We start from the raw sequence: 21294 nt of genomic DNA, 5'->3' as shown, positions 1-21294 counted from the left end.
AGTATGTGGCATTACGCTACAAGCAAGTGAATGAATGAGATCATAGAGGTCAACAAGGTCATTATGCAATGCTCAGTCTTCCCCCAGGACATCTTGTGTACCTTAGGTGACACAGACAGGATGGGAGCAACAATGTCATTCTATATATAAATATTAGTCAAGCCTTCCAAGTGGATTCCCAAATGTTAGGAAAATGTAATTTCTTTCTCATGTTAAGATTTTAAAAAATATAAATAGGATTTCAATTATATTCTTCCTGTACCCCAGTGGCTTGGCTTCCAGAACCCTGGAGAAGTGAGTCCTCACTTTGGAGACCACGACTTCAAAGCAGTAGTTCTTAAGCTTTAGAGTTTCTAAGAATCTCTCTGAGGTTATTTATTTATGTGTTTATTTATAGTTGGGTTTACTGGGAAATAACTTCTATATAGTAAAATTTACCTTTTGGGGTATATAGTTCCATGAGATTGGCCATTGTAGGTGTAACCATCATCACAATCAATATTTAAAATATTTTCCTCACTCCCCCCAAATTACCTTGTGATCTTTTGCATTCCATTCCCTCCTCCTAGCTGCAGCCTCTGGCGATGTAATTTCTGTCCTTCCAGTTTTATTTTTTGAATTGAGATAAATTCAAAAAACATAAAATTGACCATTTTAACCAAATCATTTCAGTGGTTTTTAATATATTCACAATGTTGTGAAGCTATCACCTCTATCTAATTCCAGAAGATTTTCATCATCTGCAAAAGAAACCCTTTACCCACCAAAACAGTTGAAAACTTTTACTTTAAAAGCTGGCTAAACATGTAAGCTTTGAAAAACTTGTTAAACAAACATGCAGATACCCAGAGATTCTGGTTCGTAAGCACGAGATGGGGCTCTAGAATCTGCAACTTTAACAAATTCTCAGGTGTTCCTGATGCAGGTAGTCCCCAAATCACATTTTGAGAAACTCTCTTCTAAAGATAAAGCTGTTTTAATAGAGCACAATAAAGTCTAATTTTAGAAGAGACACACATGGTCATTGGAGTGATTCCTTATACATATAACCTAGATCTCCTTGAGACTTCACCATCATCTTCTAGCAAAGGATGTCTCATTAACATTAATAACTACACATTTTTCTCTTAACCCTGCTGCCCATTCAGGACCCTGTCTCTTTGGCAAAAACTCTTTAGATGTTTCTGACCATCTATGAGGGATGTATCACACCTCTTTGTCCCTGTCTTCTCATTACAAAGTCACTTGGAGACTCCTTTTAGTGTGACAACTCATGATGCCAATACCAAGAATGAATATCAAGAACATCAAAGTCCGTAGAACGGTTGTGTCTTCCAACTATCCCTGTCTTGAACTGGATTCCCTGAAAACAGACTTTGAGTTGGAGAGCTGTGTGTAGAAGTTTCTTTGGGGAGTGCTCCCAGGAGATACACCTGTCAGAAAGGAAGGAAAGAAGACAGACTGAGCAGAGAGAGAGAGAGAGGCCAAGGGCCCAAGTAGTCCTGTGGCCAAATGAAGATGAATGGCCTTCCAGTGTTGTCCCCTATGGAGGCAAGCTGGCTGGGCCTTTGTATCCTTGCAGGAGCCAGTCGTTGCCACAGGGTGTTCTCCAGAAGAGGGAACAGTTCCCTATGGTGGAGGGCATTTTCCCATGAGGGACACAGCTCTGAGCCATCAGCAGTTGATATTCGCAGCATCTGAGGTATGGTGTTTAGGTCCTGAAGAGGCTACCTGAGCAGAATACTACAGTATCTACCACAGTCAATGCTGCACCGGTCATATCCACGTGCCTTTTCATAGTAAGTTTACTTCATCCCCAGGATTCTGGTTGGTCTTGTTTCCTGTGGAACTTGTTTTTTTTTTTGTTTTTTGTTTTTTTTTCTTTTTGAGGTGGAGTCTTGCTCTGGCGCCCAGGCTGGAGTGCAGTGGCACGATCTCAGCTCACTGCAACCTCCACCTACCAGGTTCAAGCGATTCTCCTGCCTCAGCCTCTCGAGTAGCTGGGATTATAGGCCCCCATCCCATGCCTGGCTAATTTTTGTATTTTTAGTAGAGAGAGAGCTTCACCTCGTTGCCCGGGCTGGTGCTGAACTCCTGACCTCAGGTGATTCACCCACCTTGGCCTCCCACAGTGCTGGGATTACAGGTGTGAGCCACCGTGCCCAGCCTCCTGTGGAACTTATAAGAGAAGGTAACTGGGAAGAGGGCTAAATTTAGCCCCTACTGCTGCAGTTGATTAGAGGCTGTAACTGATACTCAATATCCACCTCTTCCTTTACCCATTTTTGTAGATTCCCTTTAACCTCAGCTAGGACCTATACTAGTCTAGGCAGCTTGTCTAGTACAGTGACCCAGAAGCTCATTCCTGTAGGTTGGAGCCCTTGGCTACCATGATCCTGCAGCTTCTGTAGTTGTTGATTTACCATTAAAACCGAGCAACTGAGAAACAAGAGATACTCCCATGGATTACCCATGCACCAAACATATTCTACGCCACCCCCAATGTGCAGCAGAAACTCTGACTCCTCCTGATGATTAGGGTCAATTACTCATCCACCTGAGGGGAGGATTTTGACAGAAGCTCTCATAACATTCCTCAAGCCAGTGGAACTTTAAGAGACTGTGCAGTGCCTTTAAGATGTTATAATGTGTAATTTGTTTACTACAAAAAAAGTTCATGTAAAAAAGAAATAATTTGGTGAAATATTTCTGAGCTGCCCTGTCGTGAAACCCCAAGCCTTTTCCATCAAAACACTTCACTGACCTGAATCCTTGTCTAGCCACTCCGTGCCTCTTTTCTTTCACAGCCAAATCCTCAAAAAGTAGTCTCTACCTGCATTTTCCAAATCATCTGAGGAATAATAGTTCCATGGTATACAAAAGCAATTTTATGGTAAAAAAGCAATCAGTTATGGTAATTGCATTTGTGAATTTTCGTTATAAATAATAGTTAAGATTTGCTAATGGCTTACTGCAAATCATTATTATCTTATTTATTTTATTCAGGCATTCACTCATTCAACAAATATTTACTGAGTTCCTACTAGGCACCAGTCACTGTGGTTGGTTCTGGGAATGTAGTGTAATACAACTACAAGAATGCAGTCCCTACCCTCGTGGAGTTCATACTTCAAACTTTAGTGGAAAGACAGATATTAATCAAATAACCACACAAACAAATGTGAAATTGATGTGGTGCTTAATGCTATAAAGGAGAAATAGATGCTCCTATAAGATAACTGGGAAATTGACTTAGTCAGAAAAGTCATGAACAACTTCCCTAAAGAAATGAATATTGGGCTGGAATTAGAATAATGAATAGGAGACATATATGTGCGTGTATATGTTTATATTCACGTACGAAAAATTTTCCACATTTGATTTTTTAATAAAACAATCCACAGATCAGGAATTTCAGCAAACTCTAAGCAGAACAAATACAAAGAAAAACATACTTAGCAACATTATGGCCAAAATTCTGAAAACCAAAGATAAAGAGAACAATCTTAAAAGCAGCTAAAAGAAAAAAGACATTCTCTCTCTCTCTCTCTCTCTCTCACACACACACACACACACAATTATATGAATAAATGTATTCCAGAATATAGTAGGATGACACCCTTTAAAGGGCTAAAAGAAAAAAAATTCAACTAGAATTCTCCATTCACTGAAAATGTTCTTCAGAAAGGAAGAAGGCATGAAAACATTTCAGCTATATAAGAATTGAGAGTCATTGCCAGCAGACTTGCTGTTTCATAAATGCTAAATGAAGTTCTTTATGCCGAAGGAAAATATTGCCAGATGGAAATTCAGATCTATAGGATGGAATGGTACATATTGAGAATGGTAAACGTGGGTAAATATAAACAAGTATTTTCATTTCTTAAAAATTTTAAGCAAGGGGATGTATGCTGAATTGTGTGTGGCCAGTTTGGGACCCCCATTCCTTTTGGAGGCTGCATTTTCTGGAATCCTTTTCACCGTGGTTCTAAGTTAGAATTAACCAAAATAAAAACTTGCCTGAGATCTGGAAAGCAGAAATAAAGCAGAAGCCATTACTCTTGAAAGGCTGTGATCAGACACGCTGTGTCAACTAGCAAGTTTCACTTTGTTCTCATTCTCCTGTTCTGTGTCCAGCTAATCCTCCCAACTGCTGGTCCTACTGACCAGTAATGACCCCAAATCCAGCACCAAGTTCCTGACTATAGGCCCACAGAGCATTAAAATGACTCTATTCAAGGCTGCAACCAGCTACTGTGTTTTCTGATATGTTGTACTATTTTTAGTTTTCATCTTAGCTGACTTCTGTTTGAGGTGTTTGATGATCCTGTTTTCCTGAAGATGATCTGCTCGACTCTTGGCTTTGTTGACACTATGATCTCCTGGGTTTTGCATCTCTCGCTGCTTTCTAGTCTCCTGAGTTCATCTGCCTATCCTAACGTGTGCTCTCCAGGATTCTGTCCTAGGTTCTCTGCTCTCACTCCTGTACACTGCAGAGTGATCACACACTGAGGAAGTAAGAGTGTCTCCTTCATTAGTTCAACAAAACGAATTTGGAATTTTGCTAGCTACTGGGGTCAAGGGGGAGGGGGTGCGGTCCAGAGATAAAGACACTGATCCTGCCCTCAGGGTGCCCATAGTCTACTGAGGGAGACAGAACTTTAAGAGAAGGTTGTTGACAGTATAGCAGTGAGTGGTGGGAGAAGGCTGGATCATAAAGGGGCTTAGCAGATTGGTGAGGAGTTTTGAATTAATCTTGAGAGCAAAGGAAAATCAGTCAAAGATTTTATGTAATGAAGTGACATAGTTAGATTTGCATTTTAGAAAGATCACCCTGGAAATGATGGGGAGGAGATTAGAGAGTGACAGGATTGGAGAGAGAAAATTAGTGGGAAGTTCCTGCAGCAAACCAACAAGTTATGATTTAGGTCTGAAACAGGGCAATGGCAGAAAGAGCTCAAGATGAGGCAAAGGATTAGATGGAGAAGCAGTGGCTCACTCCTGTAATTCCAGTGATGCAGGAGAATCTCTTAAACCCAAGAGTATGAGGGAGCAGTGAGACTGGGTGGCAAAGCGAGACCCTGTCTCTCTCTCTTTAAAAAAAAAAAAAAAGAGAGAGAGAATGAGACAGAGGTCAATTTATTGGGATTTGGTTCTCATATGAATATAAGACGTAAAGCTATGAGAAAGAGGAGAAACAAGTTTTAAGGGAAAAAGGATGAGTTCAGTTTTGAGTTTAAGGTATCTGTGAATCCTTTAGAGTAGGATTATTCAATTTAGGCACTATTGACATTTTGCGCCAGATCATTCTTTGTTGCAAGGGGTTGTCTTGTGCATTGCAGAATGTTTAGCGGCAGCCCTGGCCTCGACCCAGTACATGCCAGTAGTACCCTACCCCCAGTTATAAAAGTATAAAATGTCTCCCTCCAGACATTGCCAACTGTTCCCTGGGGGACAAAATCACTTCCAGTTGAGAATCAGTGATTTAGATAGAGGTTGCTCCCATGGCTTCAGCTGCCACGCATATGCTAATGATACTCGTATTTGCATCTCAGCCCACACCTTCTCCTGAGCTCTAGACTCGTGTAATAAACAGCTTACCAGACATTTCCAGATTGGCTGGACAGGATGAGGGCCAATTCAGTTCAGGGTGATATTTACGTTCCATCTGTACGAATTCTATTCAGAATCTCATTCAAGGTGCCAGTTCTTTAAATCCATAAGCGGTACAAACTGTTGTCAAGTTCCTGTATGTATAGAGAAGTTTCTCTTTAAGAACAAAAAAAAAAAGATGAGAAAAAAAAGATTTTATTTTTATTTTGGGGATTTCTTTTTTTCCTGGGAGTAATGGCTCCTTTGTAGCTAAATAGGTACGTATTTCAGGACCATAGGGAAATCTATGAATTCAGAAATGGACCGTTCAATTACGTGACATTAGTCAGATAATAGGTTGTCCTAAATTTATGGATTTAAATGTGTCAAGGAGAATCCATTCTCTCTGTGGAGGACAAAGCTAATGTTTTTTCCCTTCGTTTCACTTCTCCCAATAATAAGATGAACATATGTTTACAACAGAAATTTTTGAAACATAAAAAGGATAAATAAAAATTTATAATTATTTTTGAATCAATCATTCAAATGTAATCTATAGTTGTGTATATTTATTATATATTTGTTGCAAATTAGAATCATGTTGGATATATAGTTTTGTTTCCTAGCCTTTTAAATATTGTGTTACAAAGATCTTACAACTGCATAAATTATAATTATAGTTAGCCATTCTTATTGAATAGTTTTCAATATCTCAGTAGTATTCATAATACTGCACAAAACATCCTCATACCAAATCTTTGATAACATCTCTGTTTATTTCCTCAAGCTGGAGTCCTAGAGGGGTATAAAATGTTTCTAGCTCCCTGACATGTTGTCATATTGCATCCCAGAATAACTGTACCACTTTACACACCCACAGGAATATATAAGAGGATTCTCCTACCCCATTCTTATTTCTGATTTCTTACTCTGTTACTCCATTCTTATCTTTATTATCAAGGGCTTTTTTTTGGTTGTTTTTTTAAAAAAATCATTGCCTATCTGATATGCATAATTTTTTTTTTCACCTTAAGTTGAGCAATAAGGTTTGTGCTATTAGTCTTTTTTTTTCTTTTATCCTTTTTTTTTTTTTTTCTTGTTTTTGAGACAGAGCCTCAGTCTGTCACCAGGATGGAGTACAATGGCCCGATCTTGGCTCACTGCAACCTCTGCCTCCTGGGTTCAAGTGATTCTCCTGCCTCAGCCTCCCAAGTAGCTGGGATTGCAGGCACGCACCACCTCACTTAGCTAATTTTTGTATTTTAGTAGAGACGGGGTTTCACCATGTTGGCCAGGATGGTCTCGATCTCCTGACCTTGTGATCTGCCCGCCTTGGCCTCCCAAAGTGCTGGGATTACAGGCATGAGCCGCCACGCCCAGCAGCTATTAGGCATTTTTAAGGGGTGCACTGTGCATCATTACAGAGGGAAGGAAAGCACTCAGGCTGAATTGCTACTCAGGGAAGCCCAGACCTGGTCACCTTGGGGAAGGCTGTGAAGGGGGTTCCCAGCACCCCCTCCCTTATACCTGGTTGCCTCCCATAACCATCCCGCCTTGGGGGCCCCAGCTCTTTTATGCTTTTTACTCTCGATCCTATTTTGCTCTCATGAAAGGATTGAATAGATATGGGTAAGGCTAAATTCCTTAACCATTGATGCACATTTAAATTTTGGTTTTGTTTGTTTTACTTACAAATACAATGATATGTTTCTTCTACCATACAGGGTCCTGCAGATCTTTGAGCATTAAGACAAAACCTCTGTCCTGAAAGACTTCGTGAGCTGGTCCTGAGAGACTGTGGCCAATGCCAGTGTGTTATCAATTTCTGAAATCCGAACTTCAGAATGAAGGGAAGGGGGTCAAAAGCCTGCCTCAGGGTGTCAGGCAAACCTGAATATGAGAGCTGCGAGTTTGTTTTGTTGTTTAGTTGATTGGGGCTGTGGTTGTGGGCATGGTGGTGTAACACATTCTTTTTTCTGGTCTACCTTTGCTCCCTTCCCTCCCTAAGTTACAGAAATAACACATGCTTGTTTGAACGTGCATTTGCTACAACAAGCATATGGTTTTTTTGTATCTTAAAATAATACCAAAGGAAATAAAAGTTTTTCCCTTACCCCATCATTATCCCTCCAAGGTAACCATGTTAACAGACTGGTATGTGACCCTCCACACCTTTTCTCACACTTACACAACACATACCAACAAAAGTACATAGCTGGGGCTGGGCATGGTGGGTCACGCCTGTAATCCCAGCACTTTGGGAGGCCAAGATGGGCACGAGATCAGGACATCGAGACCATCCTGGCCAACATGGTGAAACCCCATCTCTATTAAAAATACAAAAAACTTGTATTTTTTGTATTTTGTATTTGTGGTGGTGCACACTTGTATTCCCAGCTACTTGGGAGGCTAAGGAAGGAGAATCTCTTTAACCTGGGAGGCAGAGGTTGCAGTGAGCCAAGATCACTCTGCACTCCAACTTGGGCGACCTGGCAAGACTCCGTCTCAAAAGAAAAATAAAAAAGTATGTAGCTGGAACTCTGCATTCATTTTCCTTTTACCATTATGCCTATTGTGATTGCTGTGATTACTATTATGCTCATTACTCTCCAGCTTGTTTTGCTAACTTAACAATACATCATGTACATCATTTTAAGTCAATGCACACAGACTTATTCCTCCTCCCTTTTAAAAATAACAACTCTTAATTGAAGAAAGTAATAAATGCACATGATACAAAGTCAAACACTATGAGAGAATACAGTGAAATATTTGTTTGCCTCCCAACCCAGACTCTCAGTACCCTCCCCAAAGGGAACTATGTCGAGTAACAAGACGTGAGGAAGGATTTTTTCCTTTCTCCCTGGAAGTGGAACATAGGGCCCACTGCTAAGGACGGAGAGGCACAATGACTTTGCGTTCTAAAGAGTCCTGCCAACATTTGGGACAGGACACCTTCCCCAGAGTTTAGTAAATCAGGCAGAATTGCCTTCCGACCACTAGCAAGCACCCCATCTAAAACTCCATAGTATATAAGGAGCCTGGGGAGGTGAGAGAGGAAATGAGCCCATTACTTTGATTGTAGGTCTCAAGAGGAGAGAAAAGACATTTTTCTCATGCATGCTACCCCTCTCATCCCCAAAGCCAAGTGAATGGGGAGGGTCCCAAGGGAAGCACAGGACTTGGATCTAGCAGCGGCACAGCCATTTCCCCAAGCTCGGCAAGGTGCTCGAGTTCCCTGTTAGTCAGGGGCATATTCTGTTGCATGCAGGCAAACTAGAGTCCTGTAGCTGTTCCCTCTGGAGGGCAACCCCAGCAGCAAAGGCTGTGGGATGTGCCACAGGAGGCAGGAGCAGGGCAGCGAAAAGAGGGCCAGCAAGAGCCGGGTGGTCCACTCAGGAAACTGTGCAGAGAAGGGCCTCTGACAAACTTGGGCCTACAGCCCTTGTGGAGCTCACATTTGCACAGTGGCCACACAGAGAGTAGTGAGGACTATAATTTAGCTGTTAGGTTGGTGCCAAAGTAATTGTGGTTTTGTCATTGCTTTCAATAAATAGCAAAAACCTCAATTACTTTTGCACCAATCTAATAGAAATTGTGACAAGTAACCGGAAAGGGAAAGAATCATAATTGTGCCCAGGTAAATAAGGAGACTTTTGTTCTTTGCCCCAAGCATCCTCTCTGTACCCAGCAAGGAGGCTCTGGGGCAAAAGCTGTCAGGTGGAATGGCACCAGGGGCTAGCGTGAAGTTGGGAAATCTGGTGGTGGGGGTCTCACAATGACAGGGTACCATTCCTAGCGTTTAATGGTCAGGCACCAGGGATAATAGACAACCTTCAGTGCCTAAGTGAACCCTCATTATAAAACTTGTCCTACGCAGTTATTCAGTGTTCTTGTGCACAGTCATGTGAGGGAGAAACCTGCACATTATTATCTGAGCCTAGGACCTATGTTTTAAGTAGAAATGTATTTTTATTTTATTTATTTTATATATTTATTTTATAATTGCATTTTAATATTTATCTGTGTATAAATATTAAATATACCTACAAAAATTGTTTGCAATGTTCTAATGTGCACTGAATTTTATTCTGCTGTGGCTACAGGTTGTGATTTAACATGACCCTTTTCCAGCAACCTTCGACTTTTAGCTAGGGGGTATGAAACACATCATGGCATTTCTGCCATATTTTTGGGATTTCACTGGATTTGTGAAAGGGTCTCAATAAGTCGTGTAGATTTTGAACAGGCAGGTATGGTTGAGTCTCTGTTTTGGGTCACAGATCGTATTTTCTTCCTGCTCTTAACGGTGCATACTAAGGAGAAGGAAAGGGGGTCGTTGCTTGTGAGGAACCTGAACTATGTCAAAGATGATGCTGGGCAGCTAGCTTGGAGTCCTGATGATGGCTAGTTGTCTGAGCTAGATGTCCTTATCCATATTTGATTGGCATTAAAACAATAAAACTAAGGAAATGAAGGCTTTCACTAACATCAAACTAACCTTGCTGGATTATACTTCTTTTCTTACTCCTGCTTTTCCACTCACATTTTAAATTTCAAATGTTTTTATTTTGTTTTTACGTAAAGTCACCACTTTTTCTCAGAATGGCATCCCTTGTCTTTTGTGGTTGCCTATATCTCTAAAATCTGGTTTCCTTTGTCACAATCTTACTTTAGCTTTGGATGTCTTTCTCTTTTGATTTTCACATGTAATTACCCACTTGATAATTATTCCACAATGGCTCTTGAATTTAACCTTCTCTTCACAACAATCAAGTCCCTAGTTACTTTACATGCATATATGGGTAGGTTATTTATGCCCTGGAAGCCTACGTGTTCCCATTTGTAAAACAGAAATAACAGTTCTTATACTTAGTAATCACCCAACAAAGGCTACCCAGGAGGCCATTATGGAGAACAGAATTTACAACTAGTATGAACCTTTTTTCCCAATCCCCTCCTTTGCAGCCACTGAAGAAAGGGCTGTATTCTGACATCAGATGGTATAGTGCATATTCCAATTCTGGCACTAACCACCTGGAGTTGGCACAGACCCCACCAGTTAAAGGGCATTGGTTCAAAGCAAAACAGCCCTCACTTCAGACTGTCTACAAATCCAGGGGGTGGTAGGTCTCACCATAATCCACTAAAATGACTGATGTAACTCAGGAAAGTTCAGGAACAGCCAAATGAAGAGATACATAGGGTGACATCTTGGAGGGTTCCAAATGTAGAGATTCTACACTCTCTGCCACTCTGCATTCTGGTGTGTTCAGGTGTTCATCAACCAGGAAGTTCCACTGAGCTTTCGCATCCAGAGTTTTTTGGAGTTTTGGCCACATGAGTGAGATCCATTTCCAATCCCCCTCCCCTTCCTGAAGGTCAGGAGGCTGCGCTGATGTCATATGGTTCAAAGCCTCAACTCTTTAATCACATGGTTGATCTTTCTAGAATGATCAGCATCCATCCTGAAGCTATCTAGGGTTCCACCATGAATCACCTCATTAGCACAAACTGAAGAGTGTTCTCAAAGCCTCATGAATAATAAAGAGACTCCTATTTGTGCCAGGAACCCAGGACAAAGACCAGACAAATTATTGATTATATGACAGGCTTCAAAGCAGAGTTTGAAAACCACTGACCAATAGGGCAAACTCAAACTTCTAAATATAAAACAGACTAAATGGATTCTAAGTTCCATAGGAAACTGTCTTATTTACTATGGTTCCCCCAGTGAATAGTGCAGTACAGGGCATATAGCAGGCACTCAATAATATTGTATGGAACAATTTCCTTAAATTCAATCATATATTGTCTAGGACCCTTTTCCTAGTTACTGTGAGCACCGATACCTATTTTCCCCTCCCTATATCTAATCTAGGCTCCTGGAGGCCTCTGTATATTCTGACTAAAGATTTGGTAAATGCTCATAAACAAAGTAATCCTTCTTTATGAATAATCACAATGCATGATGCCCAAAGGCTGATTTACTTAACATGTTGCTGTAGTTTGAAAAAAACCAGCTATCACACACAATTTGGTCATAACACAAATAGTTCACAATGACGAGTTTAGAAAATCATTTATCATTAAATTTTAGGGTCCCTTGTGTCATAGAGAAAAGGCTATAAAGGTTGAATCAGTAGTTTAGAAAAACAGTTAAGAGTCATCTGTGTTCTCAGAGGTAGATTTACATTTTAATACTAGATACATTGGCTAACATTTCTGTTTCTCCAGTGATGGTCACTGTGTTTGGCATGAAGTCATATTAGATAATAAGGAACTACACTCTTTCTTTTCCTCCCTCTTGCCTCCCACTCTCAACTAGAAATATAAATGACTGTTTATTATAACCATTTGGTTCTAAGAAAAAGATCTCTTCGTAGCAATACTGCCCACATCCATGACTATTTCCTCTTTGCCACCTATTTTGGTTCTGTTTTGCCCGGGCCTACCACTTCCTATTTCTTCTCTAATCTCTATTTACCATATTGTGTTTTGAAAATTACCACTAATTAGTACTAATAGTTACCTACGGTATCAAGCATCATCTCTAACACCTGGATCTATAGTCATAAAGTAAGTGACAAGCCTAGTACGTGACAAAAATGAACAGAAAGTGACAGAAAATGACTAAAATTTAAGTACAAAAGAAACTAATAACCACCTCACATGCATTAGGAAAGGCTGTTATTAAAAAAAAAAAAAACAGAAAATAACAAATGTTGGTGAGGATGTGGAGAAATTAGAACCCTTGCACACTGATGGTCGGAATGTAAAATGGTGCAGCTGCTATGAAAAACAGTATGGTGCATTCCTAAAAAAGTTAAAAATAGTATTACCATATGATACAGCAATTCTACTTCTGGGTATATACCCAAAAGAATTAAAAGCAGAAGCTAAAAGAGATATTTGTACACCCATGTTCATAGCAGCATTATTCACAATAGCCAAAAGGTTTGTAACCCAAGTGTCCATCAACATATGAATGGATAAACAAATTGCAGTGTGCACATAAGTGAAACATTATTCAGCCTTAAAAAGGAAGGAAATTCTGACATGTGCTACAACATGGAATCATCTTGAGGACACTATGTTAAGTGAAATAAGCCAGTCACAAAAGGACAAATACTGTATGATTTAATTTATATGATGTGATGGTCAATTTTATGTGTCAAGGTGACTGGGCTATGGGGCACCCGGATATTTGGTCAAACGTTATTCTAGGTGTGCCTGTGCAGATGTTTTTGGATGAGATTAACATGTGAATCCGCAGAATGAGTAAAGCAGATGGCCCTTCCTAATGTGGGTGGGCCTCATCCACTCAGCTGAAGGCCTGAATGGAACAGAAAGGCTCACTCTCCCTCCAGTAAGAGGAAGCTTCTCCTGCCTGGCTGCTTCAGCTGGGACAGCACATTTTTCCTGCCCTCAGATTTGAAGGGGTCTGGAGCCTGCTGACTTTCAGACTGGAACTTACAACACTGGCTTTCTTGGGTCTCCAGTTTGTTAAGTGCCGATCTCAGAACTTGTCAGCCTCCATAACTGTGTGAGCCAATACTTTCTAAGTCTCTCTCTCTCTCTGAAATCACATTCCGTTGATTCTGTTTCTCTGGAGAACCCTGACTCTGGAGAAACCCTGTTTCTCTGGAGAGCCCTAATATATTTGAGTAATCAGAGTAATCAAACTTGTAGAGACAAATTGTAGAATGGTGGAGGGCAGGGGCTGGGAGTGGGATGAATGGGGAATTCTTATTTAATAGGCACAGAGTTTCTGCTTTGCAAGATGAAAAGAGTTCTCTGCTTGGAGGGTAGTACGGTAGCACAACAATGTGTAAGCACTTAATGCCACTAAACTGTACATTTGAAAATGGTTAAGGTAGTAATTTTTTTATTGTATGTACTGTACCATATTTTTTTAAAAATATAAAAACAACTATCTTACATATTAAACATACTAAAGTTAGCTGTGATGACAATAAGCAAATGTAACAGCATAACTGTCTTTGTATTATCCATCAACCTCATTATCTATGATTTGTGTTATGAAAGATGGTACTGGTGGGAGTAATGGTGGTCATCATCACCCCCCTTTGCTAATTTCTCAAGGTTTTTTTAAGAATGTAGAAAAAAAGAAATTCATTTAAGAAATACTTAATGAGTACTTACTCTGCCAGGCAGTGTGTGAGGCACTCTGGATACAGTGCTCAGCGAGACCATCCTTCTGAAGCTTAGGCTCCACTGAATGGGACAGACAATAAAAGGTAAACCCAAAGTACTTATAGATTGTGACAAGGGAAATGCTGAGGTATGACACTGAGAAAGAATCAGTTATGGAAGTATTAGGAAAAGACCATTTCAAGCAGAGGGAACAGCAAGGATAATAGTACAATAATCCCTGAACTACTTAAGAAAGTGATACTTACATGAAGTTGCAGACTTTGAAGTGTGCCGAGTGAAGGGAATTTCCTCAAGCTTACAGAGTAATGAAATAGGAGACGCCATGTTTCCATCTATAAAATAAGAGACTAATAATTTTTAACAATTATTTTGAGGATAAATACATGGATCAAGGAAATTAATTCCTAAAATAAATGGATTACTTATTGAAAACTTGAACATGAGTTTTTATCAATTAACCAAATATACTATGGCTTGACAATTTTAATGGAATCTTATAGATCATTCTTTTTTAAAAAAGGAATTTCCAGGCCAGGCGCAGTGGCTCACTCCTGTAATCCCAGCACTTTGGGAGGCCGAGGCAGGCAGATCACCTGAGGTCAGGAGTTCGAGACCAGCCTGGCCAACATAGTGAAGCCCTGTCTCTACTAAAAATACAAAAACTAGCCGGGTGTGGTGGCAGGCACCTTTAGTCCCAGCTACTTGGGAGGCGGAGGCAGGAGAATTGCTTGAACCTGGGAGGCAGAGGTTGCAGTGAGCCAAGATCGTGCCACTGCATTCCAGCCTGGGTGACAGAGTAAGACTCCATCTCAAAAATAAATAAATAAATAGATAGATAAATAAATAAATAAATAAATAAGGAATTTCTAAAAAGCCTCTAAATTATCTTCTTGAAAACTCATATGTGGTGAGATGGATTTGTTGTTGTGGTCCTCAGACCAAACTCAGTATTAGAACAATTAACATAACAGGTATTATATCAGAATTAAAAGGTGGCCCTGGGAAAATGGGTCCCAGAATGCTGGAGAGCATGAACCAGAGACACCCAGGCCAACTCTGTTCTCCTTTGCTGGCCTTTGCTGATGCAGGAGTGAAGCCAAAGATCCAAAGAGCCCGATATTATAAATATTTCTTCCTAAATAATAACACAGGCCTTGAAAATTATATAATGCAAATTATAATGCTACAAGAATTGAACTTTCCTTGCTAGGTAAGACCATACCTTGAGTGGACAGTAGTGCTGGAAGCACGTGTTCCCATTAAGGACTTAGCAAAGAGGGTAAGGGAAATACACATGTGTGGCCACCTTGCTTCCACCAAGATTTTTTCTTCTTTGTTAATAAGTTGGGAACTTGATGTAACTTACAGCTATAATCTACAGCCCACCCTATTTTTACATATATAAAGAGGTATTATGAAGTGATCAATACCAAGGACAGCCATATCTCTGAGTCAAGCAACTCTTACCAAGGCTTCATGGGTAAGAGATGGCATCAGTCAGAATTCTTGGAATTATGAGCAACAGAAAGTTATGACAAACTTACTTGTATACATTAAGTCAGGATTTATTTACTCATGATGTTCACAGCAATGTTTCAGATTGGGGTGATTCACAGTTCAAAGTATAGCACCAGGACATTTTGTTTCCCTTGGTCTCAATCATTTGTTTTGCCTTTCTCTTGTCTCAGTCAGGCTTTTCTCAAATTAAAGCCAAGATGGCCCTGGCAGTTCTGGACTTATGTGGGGGCTATAAGCACCCATAACCTTAGTAAGAAAGAGTCCCTGCACCAGGAATTTCCAGGCCAGGCGCGGTGGCTCACTCCTGTAATCCCAGCACTTTGGGAGGCCGAGGCAGGCATATCATCTGAGGTCAGGAGTTCGAGACCAGCCTGGCCAACATAGTGAAGCCCTGTCTCTACTAAAAATACAAAAACCATATCCATCTCTGACAAAGCTTTCTGATTGGTGCTGGGTCAAGCACTATGAGGCCAATCACATGCTGAACCTGTGTGCCTGGTGAGGTGGAGTTAGGTGATGGACAGCCTCACTTGGTATGCAATATACAGGTATTACTTGCATCAGAGAAGGAGAAGGAGTGGTCTGGCAGACAGATATGACAGAATATCTAGCAAAGAGAGAAACATAGACATTGCTCCTTTGAGGGTAAAGGGATGGAATACCAATGTGTGCTTTTATACACTTCATATGTAATGAAAAATGCTTATCAAGGTTTCTAAACACCTCTCAAACACTGAATTTACATTTAATGCTGATTCAAAATATTTTAAATTATGGAGTTGCCTAACTTCTAAAGATTGGTTACTTGAATTGTAAACATTTCCTGAATACCTACTGTGTGCCAGGTGTTTTGCTAGACACTTTACATCTGTTATTGAAGGCTCACAACACTCTATTAAAAGTACTATCATATCTTTTTTTTTTGAGACAGGGTCTCACTCTGTTGCCAGGCAGGAGTGTGGTGGAGCGATCTTGGCTCACTGCAACCTCGACTCCCTGGTTCAAGTGATTCTCCTGCCTCAGCCTCCCGAGTAGCTGGGATTACAGGTACGTGCCACCATGCCCAGCTAATTTTTGTATTTTTAGTAGAGACAGGGTTTCACCATGTTGGCCAGGATGGTCTCAATCTCCTGATCTCGTGATCCACCCGCCTCGGCCTCCTAAAGTGCTGGGATTACAGGAGTGAGCCACCGAGCCTGGCCGTATCTGTTTTACAGATGAAAATATTGAGGTGCAGAAAAGGTAGCAATTTGGCTCATGTCCTACAACTAGAAGTGATGAAGTATGATTGAAGCCCGGATTTGCCTGGTTCAAAAGCCCATAGTCTTCTTCGTATTTCTTCCTTACTTAAATCCATTTGCTCACATGGATTTGAGCTGCCTAAGTGTGGTGGAGGGAAAAAGTAATGTAAGTTGGCAACCTACTAGAAAGTGTCAATATTCTTAGTATGCAGAAAGCTCTTAAAATTAGTTAGAAAGATATTGTAAAAATACACAAAGGAGAATTAGATAAATAATAACTAAAAATACAAATTACTTTCGAACTTATGAAAAAATGTTTATCCTTACTGGTAATCAAAGGGATAAAAATAAAAACACCCATCTATCTGGTCAGCCCTTTCTCTCTCTCCAAACCAGTCCCGCTAGCCCCTGTCTCCCACCTGTCTTCTCCAGCTCTGCAGCAGGCACACATCAAATGAAAGACACTGGGAATGGTGGCTCATGCCTGTAATCCTAGCACTTTGGGAGGCAGAGGCAGGGAGATCACCTGAGCCCAGGAGTTTAAGACCAGCCTGGGAAACATAGTGAAACCTTGTCACTACAAAAAAACACAAAAATTAGCCAGGCATGGTGGTACATGCCTGTAGTCCCAGCTACTAGGGAGGCTGAGGTGGGAGGATCGCTTGAGCCCAGGAGGTAGCGGCTGCAATGAGGTGTAATCATGCTACTGCACTCTAGCCTGGGCGACAGAGCCGGATCCTGTCTCAAAAAAAATGGAAAAAAGAGCAATAAGAGGTCAATCTTGGAGTACCAAAGAAACAATAATTTTCATTTTTTTTTTTTTTGTTTTTTGAGACAGAGTTTTACTCTTGTTGCCCAAGTTGGAGTGCCATGGGGCGATCTCAGATCACTGCAATCTCCGCCTCCTGGGTTCAAGCAATTCTCCTGCCCCAGCCTCCCAAGTAGCTGGGATTACAGGTGCACACCACCACACCAGGCTAATTTTTTGTATTTTTAGTAGAAATGGGGTTTCTCCATGTTAGCCAGGCTGGTCTTGGACTCCTGACCTCAGGTGATCTGCCTGCCTCGGCCTCCCAAAGTGCTGGGATTACAGGCGTGAGTCACTGTGCCTGGTCATGATTTTCCTTTTTCCCTCCCTCCCTATAAAGAACAGTTGTCCAACTTCGTGACTGAAATGTGTGGCACATGGGTGATTTCATATAGGTATTACTAAAGATGAAAATTCTTGGGCCCTTTCAGACCTATTGACTCAGAATCTCTGGGTGGAGGGAGGAACGAAACCCTATAATCTGCATTTTAATAAGTTCTGCAGGTAATTGGGATGCACACAAAAGTCTGGGAACTACTGGTATGAACCTTTGATTTCTTAGCTGGTGTAGACAGTGGAGGAGTGGAGCATCCACCTTTTTTTCAGTCAGACATAGCATGGAAGGATTATTAGTTGCATTTTTCATCAAGTTACATTAATGTGGTATGTAAAAAATACTCCTTCCAAACTCTGGAAAGAGCCTGACAGTCAATACTAGCTTTTAGTGGTGTGATTTTTTGTTTGTTTGTTTTGTTTTTTTTGAGACAGAGTCTCACTCTGTTGCCCAGGCTGGAATGCAGTGGCATGATCTCAGCTCACTGCAACCTCTGCCTCCCGGGTTCAAGCGATTCTCCTGCCCCTGCCTCCTGAGTAGCTGGGATTACAGCCACCCACCATCATGCCTGGCTAATTTTTGTATTTTTAGTAGAGACAGGGTTTCGCCATGTTGGCCAGGCTGGTCTCAAACTCCTGACCTCAGGTGATCCACCCGTCTCGGCCTCCCAAAGTGCTGGGATTATAGGTGTGAGCCACTGTGCCCGGCTGGTAGCTTATTTTTTTAATAAGCATGTGATCAGATATTTTAGTAAGAGTTTGAGAGACTTTACACAGATTATGATGAACATCTTTTAAAACAAAACACCTTTGGTTCATCTTTAAAAACACTGTGAAGGTCCATTCTTTCCCATTCAGTCTCATTGCCATCAGCACTGTTCATCATTTCAAGTAGAGACTATTTTTACTGCCACGTAGCTAGCACTTGATGCTTCCTGTCTTCCTAATTCAATTCACAGTATGTCACCACCTAAAACACAATCAAAAGTCCAGTAGCTTCCCAGTTTGCTCGTCGGATGAAGTCCAACTTCATCCAGCTACTCAAGATTCTTCACTCTGTAACCTTCTCCTCCTGCTCTGCCAACACCTTCTACTACTTTCTAAAGATTAACCTCCTCATCTGGCTGGTCTCATGGCCCCTGCAACTTAACTCAGTCAGGACTCCAAGTCTCTACTTAGGCTCTAGTCCCCTCTTCTGTGTTTATCCAGTCCTAAATAGCATTCAAAATTAAGCTCAGGTGCTGCCTTTCCTCGGGCTCAAAGTTTTCCTCCCCATTGTAGCTTTGTCACTCTAAAAAACCTTCATATTTCCTGGAGGTTAATGTGCAAACTTCTTCTGTTGGCATACAATATGGCCCCAGATTCTCTTTCTGGTCTTATTCTTTCTTCCCCATTGTAGCTTTGTCGCTCTAAAAAGACTTCCATTTCCTGGGGCTTAATGTGCAAACTCCTTCTCTTGGCATACAACATGGCCCCAGATTCTCTTTCTGGTCTTCTTCTTACAAACTGTTATATATGCTTGACCTCTAGACACACTGAATCACTCTCTGGTTCTCAGTCATGCCCTGTACTTTCAGCTGCTTCTTTCTCTCTCTCTGTACATGATCTGTCTGCCAGATTTGACTTGTCTCAGCCTGACAAACTCTTGTATAATATATCCGACAAGAACCATTTCAAACACTACCTTCTCCGTGAAGACTCGCTGACCTCCCCTCCAGGTGCAGCAATCCACTCCACACTATGTTGAACCTGAATCTCTGACACATGTCTCACTGTATTGCAATTCTTTATTTGTGTATTTATCATCAATACCTAATGTAAGCCCATTGATTCACAGTATCTAGCAGGGTACTGTTTATACAGCAGTTACTCAATAAATGTTGTTTTTGGGAGGCTGAGGCAGGAGGATCACTTGAGACCAGGAGCTTGAGACCAGCCTGGGCAACATAACAAGACTCCACTGCTACAAAAACAAAAACACAAAAATTAGCCAGGCACAGTGGTGCATAGCTGTAGTCTCAGCTACTAGGGAGGCTGAAGCAGGAGGATCACTTGAGCCCAGGAATTTGGGGTTGCAGTGTGCTATAATATAGCCACTGCACACCAGCCTGGGCAACAGAATGATACTTTGTCTCTAAAAAAATAAAACTAAGCAAAGATGTTGTTGAATGCTCTAACTTGTGTGGATCTCTCCATTGTCTTAACTCCAAGAGCTCTTAGTGCTTATATCAAATCATTTTGCAAAATTGCCTTAGGTTGTTCTCTCATTCTTTCAGGTGTCTACTGAGTTCCAGCGAGATTAAATGGAGATATCTTGACCAAGGTATTTAATTCTTCCAGCCTCAGTTTCTTCATCTGTAAAATGGAGGATAATAATAGTACTTCAATCAAAGCATTTTTATGTGAAATGAGGTAATTCATTAAAATCTTGATGCATAGGATGTGCTCAAAGTAGGAAAAGCATTTGACAAACTTACATCCTAAATTTATGTCTTAGGGTTGCTACGAGGATTAAATGAGAAGATACACATGAAACGATGTCATAATATATTGTGTAACTATTTATTACCTTTATTTTCACTGTCTCCTCATCTAGGTTAGAAGCCTGGTTCAGCCTTCATTCCTCAAGTCCAAGATCTTCCACTGGATGCCCAAAGCCTTCCTTACCTAGCCTTGTTTGACTTTTACAGCCTCCACTCTATTACTCTCTTCTCAGCACTCATCACAGGGTTAGGTGCAGGGTAGGTGCTATGTATTTAGACAGTGGCAGCTCTAGAATTAGCAAGGTCTTTAGCTGAAAGTGAGGTCTTCTGACTTCTTTTTGATGTTTGTTTGTATAACTTGTCTCACATTTTGCCTTTGTCAGTTCACTGTGACATTTTGGGGATGCAGTCTAATTACATTAGGCTTAGTTTGCTTTGTGGTAGGGCTGTTTCCGATGTTGGAATGTACGAGAGGCAGCCTTAGCCAGTGTCCTACTTTTTCCTTTACTAAAGACATAAATTATCTTTATATAACTCTTGTATTACAGCATGACCGGAAAAGTGCTTGATCTGGATCCTTTCTGATATTTGAGCAACTTCTATCTATCCTTAAGATGTGAATTTTCTTCCTTGGAATTTAGGAAGCGGTAATAAAACACAGAAACAACCACCACGAAAGGGACAAAGGGTAACGCTTTCAGGTAAGGTTTGGAAACACTAGTGTGGTTACAATGAATCAAGACAGTTGTGAAAGTTCCCATCATCTTGTGCATGTTTTCTCAGTTTCCCAAATCTGAAGCCGGGTACATGGAAATCTCCCTATACTTAACTAAGAAACAAAGACTTGGTGCAAGCATCTGAAGAGCCTCACCGACAAATGCTCCTAAAACCCTTAGCTGTCCCTAACTCCTGAGATTCTGTGGGATCCCAGGGAAAAGGCGGGGTGAAGGCCTGGTGCATCCAGGTGAACAGACAGTCTTAGGGACTGCGAGGCGCGCGCCAGAGCCCAGCGCCGCAGCTCGGAGTACCCCCGCGGCTCGGGCCGTCTCGGGACGGTGCCGGCTCTTTGACTGACGCTCCGCAGGCTCTTGCAGCCCGCGTGGCCCATGCAGGGCCGAGCTGGGCCGGGCAGAGTCTACTG

At 41.2% G+C, this 21294-nt stretch overlaps 1 protein-coding gene and 1 long non-coding RNA gene across 2 annotated transcripts in view; one reads left to right on the top strand and one right to left on the bottom strand.

Moving 5' to 3' along the window:
• Positions 1-663: 663 nt before the first annotated feature.
• On the bottom strand, positions 664-21290 carry LOC126940408 (uncharacterized). Its single transcript, XR_007720748.1, has 4 exons — positions 20240-21290; positions 13759-13830; positions 5602-5769; positions 664-1433 (listed from the first exon to the last, which is right to left on the bottom strand). It is a non-coding gene; the product is annotated as an uncharacterized LOC126940408 (long non-coding RNA).
• Positions 20753-21294, top strand: part of VWA8 (von Willebrand factor A domain containing 8) — a 395340-nt gene continuing 394798 nt past the window's right edge. The window contains exon 1 of the mRNA XM_050766153.1: positions 20753-20854. The gene's annotated coding sequence lies outside the window, so the exon portion shown is untranslated. The remainder of the gene's footprint in view (positions 20855-21294) is intronic.

Source organism: Macaca thibetana, chromosome 17 (assembly GCF_024542745.1).
Source record: "Macaca thibetana thibetana isolate TM-01 chromosome 17, ASM2454274v1, whole genome shotgun sequence".
Lineage (NCBI taxonomy): Eukaryota > Metazoa > Chordata > Mammalia > Primates > Cercopithecidae > Macaca > Macaca thibetana.
Note: the sequence above shows the minus strand (reverse complement) of the source record. Positions and strands in the feature narration are given on the sequence as shown.